Below are 12,553 nucleotides of genomic sequence, written 5' to 3' on the forward strand. Positions count from 1 at the left end.
ATCATAATAAGTATTGTCTAGGATGTAGACAAATTGTAAACCTCATACATGGCTGGTGGGACTGTAAAATGACACAGCTGCTTTGGAAACGAGTCTGGCAATTCCTCAAAATGTTAAATGAAGTTAACCCAGCAATTTCACTCCTAGGCAGATACCCAAGAAAAATGAAGACATATGTCCACACAAATACTTATATGTGAATATTCATAGCAGCATTTTTCATAATAACCAAAACAGTGGAAATAACCTAAATGTTGAATGAATGAATAAAATGTGGTATATTTATCTGATTAAATATTTTTCATCTATAAATGGAATAAGTGCTGATGCATAGTGCAACATGGATGAACCTTGAAAACATTATATTAAAGAAACCTCACAAATGACCGCATAGTGTTATGATTCCATTTATATGAAAAGTGCAGAATAGGCAAATATGTAGAGACAGAAAAAATATTTGTTGTTGTCTAAGCCTTGTGAGGCATGGAGGATATAGGGAGGGATTACAGATGAATATGGAATTTATTTGGGGGTGATGAAATGTTCTAGACATAGTTATGGTGATTGTTACACAGCTCAGTGAATATATTAAAAACTATTTTGCTATACAGTTTAAATGGGTGAGTTGTAAGTGTTATAAATTGTATCTCAATAAAGCTGTGATATGTAGGTAGATAGAAATACGGATAGATTGGTAGGCAGGTAGGTAAATAGATAGACAGTTGTTTTAAAGTGGTAAACTTCTGTTCATTAAGGATTTCCATTAAGAACATTAAAATACAAGGCCCAGAGTGGAAGATATTTTTAACACACGTCATCAATAAAGATCTAGTATTCAGAATATATAAAAAACTGCAAACAACCAACATTAAAACATGGATCTAAGATTTGAATAGACCATTTCACAAAAGAGACTATCCAAATGTTTCAATAAGCATGTGAAAATATGCTCAATCTCACCAGTCATCAGGAAAATGCAAATTGAAATCAAAATTTGGTAAATCAGAACTGAATGCATAAAATCTGAAAAGACAAAATTTCTTGTCTAGGTGAAGATATGGAGATACTAGAATTTCCATACACTCTGAACAATAGTAAACATTTATGCAATTACTTTTGAACAATTGTTGACAGTTTCTAATAACATTAATTTATCCTTTGATTGGGCAGTTCTTTTCCTAGGAATCTACACCACATAAATGAGTACATGTGTTAAACTAAGGACAAGCATAAGAATTTTTATAACAATGTCATTGATAATAACCAATACTAGAAACAATCCAAATGATTGTCAACTCTAATGTGGATCTATAAATTACAGTACTGTATGGGATAGTATACTGCACTGCAAATGAACTACTGCAACATATGGATATAGCTCATGAACACAGAACTGAGCAAAAAACAAGTATATGCAAAGGACTGAATAATTCCTTTATATTAAGTTCAAAATAGGTGTTAGAACTGGGATACTGTTACCTTTGGGAAACTGTGAAGGGAATTTTACGGTGGGACTTGGTTTTTAGTGATATGCTATAGCCAGCTTGCATCAATGTGTAAGGATTGTTGTTTTCAAATTTTGCAGGCTGATCAATGTCAACTTGGTAACTTGAAATTAGCCATATTGGGAGTATTCACACTGTGAAAATTGATTTTTTTCAATGCGGTGTGTTTTTCTTTTCCAGTGGAGGAGCTGGTTGTTATATATTTACCAGCGTACCACTGATACAAGGATTTATGCACATGTGATTTGTGAACTTTTCTCTATTTATGTTCTAGTTCAAGACATAAGTTAATTCATGTTTTAAGGAAAGAAATAATGAAAGTCACTGTAATTTCAAAAAAAATCTGTATCTCATCATCTAACCCAAATCCAGGGAAAAGGGGGCAGCACAACCAAGTAGGCAGCTGTAAGAGAAGCAACAGGGCCAAAGCACTTGTAAAAAATCATTGATTTAATCTCTGCTTTAATCATTTAGATCAAAGGTCATGATCTTTTGTTTTTACAGAGGTCAGATGAGTTATAGAAACATCTTTGCATATTTATTCGCATAGGAATATTCTGCACTTCCATACATATATATTTTTTAATTTTTTCTTGAAAATCACATACCTCTTCTTGATATATTTGAAACTTGGTGATTAAAAGATTGAGAACTGGTGTTAGACTGCCAGCATTTAACTATAGGATTTTAATTTTTTTAGGTATATGATCCTCAGCAAACTATATAACTCTTGCTTCCAGTTTCCTTATTAGCCAAATGGGGAAAATAATCATGCCCATAACTTATTCATTGAGACCAATTTTCAGAGTAAGACTTATGTGCCAGGTATGAGTCTTAGAGCAGGGGATGTAGTAAGAAGTATAATATATGAAGATCTATTATGTTAATACAAAACTGTCTCTGTAATAGGGGGTAACACAGAGAATAAATAGGATATATAAGTAAAATCTACAGGAGGTAATAACCATGGAGGAAAATCAACTAGGAAGGAGAGATAGGCATATCAAGGTATAAATTAGGTGATATTAAGTTAAGTGGTTAGGTTTTACTGAGAAGATGACATTTAAGTCAGGTCTTGAATGAAGAGCAACTATGTGGGATAAATGTGTCACAGGAAGAGGTGACAGAAAATGCAAAGGCCGTAAGGCACAAGTAGGCCCCAATGATTTGATAACTAGCATGGAGGCCTGTGTGATTGAAGCAGAGTAAGAAAGGGTCAGAGATAGGCCACTGAGAGGACTCTGGTATTTACTCAGACTGAAATGTGGAGGTGTTCACGGTTTTAAGCAGAGTGGTAATAAGATCTAACTTGGGTTTAAGAATAGATTCAAGGAGGGCAGGGAGAGAAACAGAAGGGGATTACAGTAGTCCCCTCTTATTTTTGGTTTCTGTTGCACATGCTTTCAGTTACCTCTGGTTCACTGCAGCCCAAAAGTAGGTGAGTACAGTAAAATAAGACCATTCTAAAAGACAGAGAGAGATCATATTTATATAACTTTTATTTCAGTGTATTGTCATAAGTGTTCTATTTATCAGTTTCTGTTGTTAATCACTTAATGTTCTTAATTTATAAATTAAACTTTATCATTGGTATGCATGTATAGAAAAAAACCTAGTTTATAGGTTATTTATTTATTTATTATTATTATTTGAGACAGAGTCTCGCTTTGATGCCCAGGCTGGAGTGCTGTGGTGTGATCTCGGCTCACTGCAACCTCCACCTCCTGGGTTCAAGCAATTCTCCTGCCTCAGCCTCCCTAGTAGCTGGGATTACAGGTGCCGGCCACCATGCCCAACTAATTTTTGTATTTTTTAGTAGCGATGGGATTTCGCCATGTTGGCCAGGCTGGTCTCGAACTCCTGGCCTCAGGTGATTTGCCCACCTCGGCCTCCCAAAGTGCTGGGATTACAGGCATGAGCCACGTGTCTGGTCAAGGTCATGGGTTTTTATATGGCATAGGGTTAAGTACTACCTGCAGTTTCATGCACCCATTGGAGGTCTTGGAACTTCTTCCCTGGGAAGAGGGTGTACTACTATAGAATAATCCATGTGAGAAATGACAGCCCCTGGCTCCGGTTAGCTTCTTTTGCATTTGGCAAAGTAGGTTCAATTTTTCTAGATCTAATTTTAAGAGAAACCAAATATGTAGTTTATTTTAAAAATAAATATCCTAATTTTCTGATGTTGGATTAATTTTGTTTTCTAACACGCGAAGATACTCATATACACAATCTGTATCTACAGATTTTTAACTGGAATCAATTATGTTACTAGAATTCTGTTCCTAAGCCTTTTGACTGGTCTTTGTGCTAAGCCTTTTCTTCATAAACAAATGAGTCTCAAACCAGGGTCTGGCTTGATTTCTCTCCTTACTTACTTCATACCTTTTGGTGCTGGCTTTCATTTTTCTGTCCTGAGTCTTAAAATATAACAAATTGTTTGATAAATATATCCCTTAGTAGAAAAGACAAATAGGAAACAAATAAGAAAAATAAGAAAAATAAATAGACAAGTATTATATTGTCCAACTTTTCTTTAACATTAGGAGGAAAAAAGCAAAAACATGTATTCACCCTGAACCACAGATGGTGGCTATGAAATACAAATTGGAGACAACTTTCTAGATGTAATTGAAATATCCACCTAAATTTTGATGTAAAGAGTATATATTTACTTAAAAATCTAGAAGTCATCACTTCTATACTTTTTAATGGAAGACTTTACAAAGACTTGTAGTAAATACTATCATATATTCAGCATTAATAGTCACAATAATTGGCTGAGAATCCTACCCAAATAACTGTATAGGAAGGTATATCACAAGCGAGATTCATAATTTACATGTATAAAATTGGTTCCTCTTTTCACTGGTACTAATAACAAAAATGTCAATCATTAAAAGGTAGATTTGTTTAAAGTTGAATAAAGAAGTCCTATATAATCCACTTCTCAATAAAGTAAGATAATTTGAAAGTAAATTACTTTCATGTATTCATGTGTTTGAAAGTGAGTTACTTTCAAACACATGAATTTATTCAGACGTTTTGTACTTTGTTTTGAAACTCTGGAAATTGGGTTGCCAAAAGGCAAAATATTACGATAAAATAATGCTTTGTAAAGAAGAATTCTGAATTTTCAAACTGTCGAAGTTATTATCAAAGTGCTTTGAGTCCTGACGAACAGATCATGGTTCTATTCCTGTTCCTTCTTTTCCTTCTCTTTCATATATTAGGCACTTTAGGACATCTTTGTACTTGCCCTAGTGAGCTAAGCAAAGTTCAGAACAATCGAGGGATAGGGGATATAGTTGCTTGACTATTTAGGACCAAATTAGTTGACTTCTATCCTCTTTTACTATTTAGGACCAAATCAGTTGACTTCTATCCTCTTTTACTATGTGCAAAACTTATGGAGGGTTCAGCAGGTAGTTGTTGGGAAGACGGTCTTCTCCACAGAGAGGAGCATTCACTTCCTAACTATAAAATCATTAAAAATCTTGATAATGAAGATACTGCTTGAAAAAAGTCAGTTTCTTCTGATATTGAAGTGGTTATTTAGGAGACAAAAATATAGAAGTATGTGATGATCCATGCTATTTATTGGACTCTCATTATGTGGTACGTACTCCATTCTATTAGGGATATTTCCATGACCAATGTGACAAAATCTCTGGGGCTTACAATTTTTTTTTTTTTTTTTTTTTTGAGACGGAGTCTCGCTCTGTCGCCCAGGCTGGAGTGCAGTGGCCGGATCTCAGCTCACTGCAAGCTCCGCCTCCCGGGTTCACGCCATTCTCCTGCCTCAGCCTCCCGAGTAGCTGGGACTACATGCGCCCGCCACCTCGCCCGGCTAGTTTTTTGTATTTTTTAGTAGAGACGGGGTTTCGCCGTGTTAGCCAGGATAGTCTCGATCTCCTGACCTCGTGATCCGCCCGTCTCGGCCTCCCAAAGTGCTGGGATTACAGGCTTGAGCCACTGCGCCCGGCCTGGGGCTTACATTTTTAAGTGAGAATCTGTGTGCATATGTGTGCTGATGCATGATCGTGTGTATGATACTCACACAGAGGACAAATGCGAATGATCGGAGTAGTAATTAGGTCTAGGAGCAGGAGAAGGAGGTCTCATAGTACCAATGTTTATTCTGATTTTAAGTTAGGATCATTACTGAGTTTAAGGATTTGAGGAGGCATAAAGCAGTGAGAGCAGTGATATGTATCCAAAGAGTTTTGATCACCTGGACTGCTATTCCTAAATTTTCCCCACAGCAAGGAGCATGAAACCTTCCTGGACCCAACTTAAGCCTCTTTTATATTTTAGAAATGACAGCAGTGCCTTTTAAAAATGCAAGGACTTAGAAATAGCTACCATTTATTGAGTACCTAGTCTAAGCAAGGTAATATACTAGGGAACCTCCATATACTGCATCATTTAATTCTCAAAACATCTATTATTATATGCAGTGTATACTTATTTTACCAACAAAGTAACTACTTCTCAGAGGGGTACATACCCAATGTCGAATAGCTGTGAAATGGCAGAACTGGATATTTATTCCACATCTGTTTTAAAGTCTACAGTTAGTTTGTGGACCCTTGACCTGAGAAGGAATGTGGTATTTAGACAATAAAATGACAACTTTGTGTAGACTGGTGAATGAAAATTAGAATAATTGTTCATTTACTATTTTCTATGCTTTGTGATGAAAATAAAAGTAGAAGATCCACTTTTTTAAAGCTGATTCTAATACAGTTTACCTTTTTCTATGCTTTCCTTTTTTTTTTTTTTCCGATATGGAGTTTCGCTCTTGTTGCCCTGGCTGGAGTGCAATCATACGATCTTGGCTCACTGCAATCTCTGCCTCCCAGGTTCAAGCGATTCTCCTGCCTCAGCTTCCTGAGTTGCTGGGATTACAGGTGCCTGACACCAGGCCCGGCTAATTTTTGTGATTTTAGTAGAGATGGGGTTTCGCCATGTTGGCCAGGCTGGTCACGAACTCCAGACCTCAGGTGATCTGCCCGCCTCAATATCCCAAAGCACTGGGATTACAGGTGTGAGCCACTGTACCCAGCCTCCTTTCTTTAATGGATGCCTAGAGACCATGACACTAGATCTTATATCAATTTTTAAAATTTAGCAAATGGTGGCTCACATGGTTTGCAGATTGGTGGGGAGGAAGTACTATTTTCAAATTTTACTTTTAACCACTCTAACCCCAAAAGATAATGTAATAACATATGTGTCACTTGATGTATTTAGTCCTATTGTATGTTTTATGAGAGGTGGTTATAAAAGCGAACTTTTCAAATTCAATAATCTTATAGCAATTACACACTTAAAAAGATAGCTCTGGATATTTGCGTCTTAAAAATAAATTGTACTACAATTTAAAGATTCACGCACACTTACACACATGCTTATATAATAACCTTTTGTTCAGAGAAGCAGCACAAAGGTGTCATTCAAGTTGATATAACTAAAGGCCTGGAAAAAAATCTTGCAGAACTGTTTCATATATCCTGGAGCAAAAATACACTTAAATGTTTTCAGTTCTATTTCTTTATAAATTTGAGTAACTCTTAATATCCTATACTATAAATTGTGAAGGGTGAATTCCCATGTTTATAGAATTCTTCATGGAGAGAATAATACTATGTTCTTTATGGCTAATAGATTTCATTGCTTTTGGATTATACTGATGACTATTTCAAGGCAATAGTACTTCAAAATAGTGCTACATATTCCACCCTAATATTTCTTTCCTAACACTAATAAATGAGGCATAGCATTTAAATATTTTATAACTTTTCCTTTATTATGTGTTAAATTTTAATACTGTTCTTATTTTACTACACCTTACATTTGTAAAATGCTTTATATTTTCCAAAGAATTACACATATGATGTATTTTATAGCATATATATATTTGTATGGTTCCTTTTCATATACATATCATCAGATAATTACTACATACATCTGAATTAATGAACTCATGCATTCTAGGCTAATGAAAAATTCTAATATGTTATATTCTTATATTTAATCTGTACTATAATATGAACTTCTAATATTTTAAAATAAAGAATATCCCTTTATTTATTTAGCTAATTTTCACAAAATTCTTCATAGTTAATGGTAGTCAACTTTTCCTGCTGGATGAGTCATTCCTTTTTCATTTAATATTGAGAAAATTGCCTCTTCACATCAATTTGGCCACATAGGTGAATTTAAAGTGAAACATATGTTCTCCTTTTTATCCATATCCTAACCAGATATTTAGATGGGATGCAGGACCAAAATTTGTGACACTCCACTTAATACCTTCTACTTCCTCTTCTCTGTTAAAATTGAATAATGTATTAGTTTGTCTACTTAAAATGTTCTTGTCTGGTACACATAAGTTTTGTTTAGTACATTATGTTACGTATAAATAATTACTTTGAATGAGATAGGTGAAGCAAAATGAGGTTTATGATGAAAATCCAATATGATTCTTGGAATCCTTTTAAATATTTAAATTTAAAAAGAGGCTTTCATACTTTTCTTTGTTCCCCATATCTGACTCACTTTAACTCTATAAGTCATCAATGCACAAATGTAAAATTATTGTCTTAGGAAGTTAGAATGAGTCAGATATAAGCTATCTGTTGGATAAAAGATGTGGTTGTTACAGTTAGTATGCTGGAATTATGAGTAAAGCCTCAAACAACTAATTAAAACACACTAGAAAGTCCTTCATATAATAGGGAGATATTTTAAGTATAGCTTTAAAATAAAGTCCAAATGAAAACCAATAAAATGTATTATCTATTGAGCTATTGTTTATAAACATTCATGTTTAAAATTTAAATAGAGAAGTATTAGATTCTTAAACATGAAAACAGTTTTGTCATTCTAATGAATTATTCGTAAGCTTTAATAAGCAATTGAAACGTGCTTGACATAATTATGCAATTTAATATATATATTTAATGAAATAATAACCATGTACTATGTGCCAGATATTGTACTCGGTCTTGTGAAGCAATGATACAGTCTCTGCCTTCCAACGATTCACATTCAAAAAGAGGTTATGACCATATGGTATATGTAAGTGAAAAAATCTTGAGAGATTGTGTATGTGTAATTGCTTCTTACATTGATTACTGATGGCACTTAACATTTTACTTCATATTTGCCTTCTGATTTGCAGAACTACATGGAAGTTACAAAGCAGCAAATTCACATTGCCATAACTGAATGCCAATACTTTTCCACATTGTCCCGATTTCTGCCTACTTACTTATCTCTGTTTATGAATTCTGGACTTATTATACATAAGTATTTTCCATGTTGTCCTACTTTCTATGTAGTTACTTTTCTCTGTCAAAAATGCTAAATAGCATACATAGTCAGGGTGGCATTACCACAACTTTTGTTGGCAGTGATTTGTTGCTCTCCGCGGTACTGAAATATCATTGTGGGCTGAAAATTAGTTGTTTTTTACTAATTCTTTGACAGGAGTGATTACTGCCCAATCAAGAATTCAAAATATGGAGAGAAAAGGTCTGTTGGGGGAAAGGGAAGATCAAAAACAAAGTCTTAAAGGAAAGATTTAACTGTTCATGAATAAATGGTTGGATTCATTTATCCATTCAACAAGAGTTTACTGTACGAAAGGCACTGTGCTTTGAATAAAGTTACAACAACCACCTCCCCATATAAACAAATAAGCCTATTTTTTTTTTTGCTCTCATATATCCTAATGTATAGTGGAGAAAATATATACAAATCACCGTTATGGAAAAATGCAAATTTGCCACTGTGTTTGGTGCAAATGACAAATGATATAAGGCTTTATGGATCATAAGATAAACTAGAGCAAATTTGAGTGTATTAGTATAAGGTTTAGCTTAAAACTATACTTTCTTCACATTATGAAATTATTACAAATCTATAGTAATAAGAAGATATATTGAATCCTAAGACTTCCAAATAAAACTTTAAAACTTTTAATGAGATCTTGCTTTCATAAACTAAACAGTTTAACAAAAGATTTTATGCTTGAAGTAGCTATATTATTTACTGATTGTGACATTTTAAATGATTGCATAATAGTTTATCATCATAAATGATGAGAAAATTTGTTTGCACAAGTATAGGTGATAAAGATTGTAAACATTTGCGTCTATGACCAAATATTTACATCAGTTAAAATCTTATTTAAAATATATCATCTCTACTTTTCTTTCATTAATTGATTCATATTTTTTGTGGCTATACATGGATTTTATAATATCTATTCAACATAATGATAAAGCTTGAATATGAAGAATGCCATCATGCATTATAAGAACAGTCAATCTGCAGCTGACATGGCTACCACTAAAATAACAAATCAACTATATATGAAATAGAATTACTTAATCTTTATGTTGCTAAATCTTTGGGTTATTAGCTGGAGCTATACCCACTAGCAGTTCCTGCCCAACCTCCTTGCTTTCCCACCCACAATGGGCTATACTTTGAACTGAACATGCAGGCCATTCTCTAAGAAGCCCTTATCAAATTTCTTATGACCAAGGCTATCTAATTATGGGCCCTCGCAACTTGAAGCTACACTAGTTGGCTACTGCTGATGGGTGTAGTGATCAATATATTATGGCATATCTATAAACTATTTGTGGTACATGAGTTGAAAAGCTCAACTCTTAGCCTGTTTCAATTTTCATCTAGAATTTATTAGCACCTGACATAAATACACACCTACCTGTTTATTTGATTAGGACAGCACTCCCCAACCTTTTTGGCCCCAGGGACCAGTTTTGTGGAAGACATTTTCCACAGACTGGGAGAGGGGATGGTTTCAGGATGATTTAAGCACATTACATTTATTGGGTACTATATTTCTATTATTATTACATTGAAATATATTATGAAATAATTATCTAACTCATCATAATGTAGAATCAGTGGGAGTCCTCGCCCTCAGCTTGTTTTCCTGCAACTAGATGGTCCCATCTGTGGGTGATGGGAGATAGTGACAGATCATCAGGCATTGGATTCTTATAAGGAGCACAACCTAGGTCCCTCACATGCGCAGTTCACAACAGGGTTCACACTCCTAAGAGAATCTAATGCTGCTGCTGATCTTACAGGAGATGGAGCTCAGGCAGTAATGTGAGCAATGAGGAGTGGCTATAAATACAGATAGCTTCACTGGCTTACCCGCCCCTTACCTCCTGCTGTGAGGCCCAGTTCCTAACAGGCCATGGACCAGTATAGGTCTGTGGTCCAGGGTCTGCAGACCTTTAGGTTAGGACATACCTCAGCAAAATGTAATATTCATGAAGGCAGGATCTATATCTTTTTTCTCACTGCTAGACAGTGCTAGGCATTTTCTTCTACTCTCTGGTAGGCACTGGGAATACAGCAGTGAACCTTAGCCTTAGCTCACTGCTGTATTCCCACTGCCTAGTAAATAACTGTCATTCTGTAAGCGCTCAATGTATATTCACGGGATGAATGACTGAACCCTAAGTTTTGTGCAGGCTGTCTTTACTTTTCTCTTTGTCTTCAATACCTACTGCAGTGCTTAGCTCACTGTAAGTACAAAGGAGGTAAGCAGAGCCCCAGAGTATAAAGGTTCTTATAGGGCATGTTACAGATTTTAGACAATTTCTTAAAATCAATGAAATGTTATAATTAGAAGAAATAATTAGAATAAAATATTACTAGATTTCATTTTAGAAATTAAAGATATTGCTTTCAGTTTCCCTTAATATGACATCTTCATCATCCTACTCATCCAATCTCAATCTCTTCAAGTTATATAATACATTTTCCTTTATCCATCATTCCTAATAATTTGCCAAAACCTGGTAATTTAATTTCAGCAAGATAAAACTATCTCACCCTTTATTTTCCTTTAGAATGAGGGCCTTGGTTAATCACATAATAGACAATTGTAGCTGCTAAACTCATATCCCTGTCTTTAGTATACTCTGTAGCTAAGTCCCTTTGGCCTTAAATTAGCCAATAGACATTATTGGCCTGGTAGCCATTATATTGACCTTATAGCCAAGAATTGTACAGTATTGGTCTTCCATTTATCTAAGCAAATACTTGCAATAGCTCCACTTTGATTAAAGAGAAATTTCTAACTTTCTATTTGAAAAAATATGACTTTTTAATAACTTTCAACACTCATTCAGATAAATTGTTATGGTTATTATTCTTGCGAGGTAAGTAATTATAACTGCTTGATTTTTGGAAAAGTATTGAAACTTCAAGAAATATTGCAAAATTACTACGAAGAATTAACATACACCCTTCACCAAAATTTACCAATAGTGTTATAAAAGGTTGCCACATTTGCTTCATCATTCTCTCTATAGGTATTTCTGGACCTTACAACCTGTATGTTCTTTTTATTTCAAAATATTTTATTATTCTTTTTAAAGATCAAGGGCTTTCTTATGTATGATCACAGTACAATTAAATTAGGACATTTAATATTGATATAAAACTAATTTTATTATAAATAAAAGTCCTACAGTTCAGATGTTATAGTTTTTATTAATATTTTGAATTAGATTATCTCAATAATGTTCTTTATATTAATAGATATTATTCCCAGTTTGCTATCCAATTATGGATTACACATTGCATTTAGTAGTCATGGTTTTTAAATCTCCATTAGTCTGGAATACTTCCTCAGCTTTTCTTTGACTTTCATCACAGTGACATTTTTGAAAAGTATAGGCAAGATATTTTGTAGAATTTTCTTTAATTTGAGCCTGTCTTTGCTTTCTCATGATTACATTCAAGTATGCATTTTTTTGTCTGGAATCCTAAATAGATAATGTTATGTACTTCTCAGTACATCATATCATGAGGCTCATGATATCACTTGGTCCCATTATTGGTGACTTTAACCTTGGTCAGTTGGTTAAGGTGATGTTTACCAGATTTATTCACTACATGCAATTTATTATTCCCTTGTAATTAAGGATCTATAGTATATTATAAAAATGGCCTCAAGTTATTTTTATTTGTGTATGCATTCTCCT

The sequence above is a fragment of the Theropithecus gelada genome, chromosome 12, assembly GCF_003255815.1.
Source record: "Theropithecus gelada isolate Dixy chromosome 12, Tgel_1.0, whole genome shotgun sequence".
NCBI classification, from domain to species: Eukaryota; Metazoa; Chordata; class Mammalia; order Primates; family Cercopithecidae; genus Theropithecus; species Theropithecus gelada.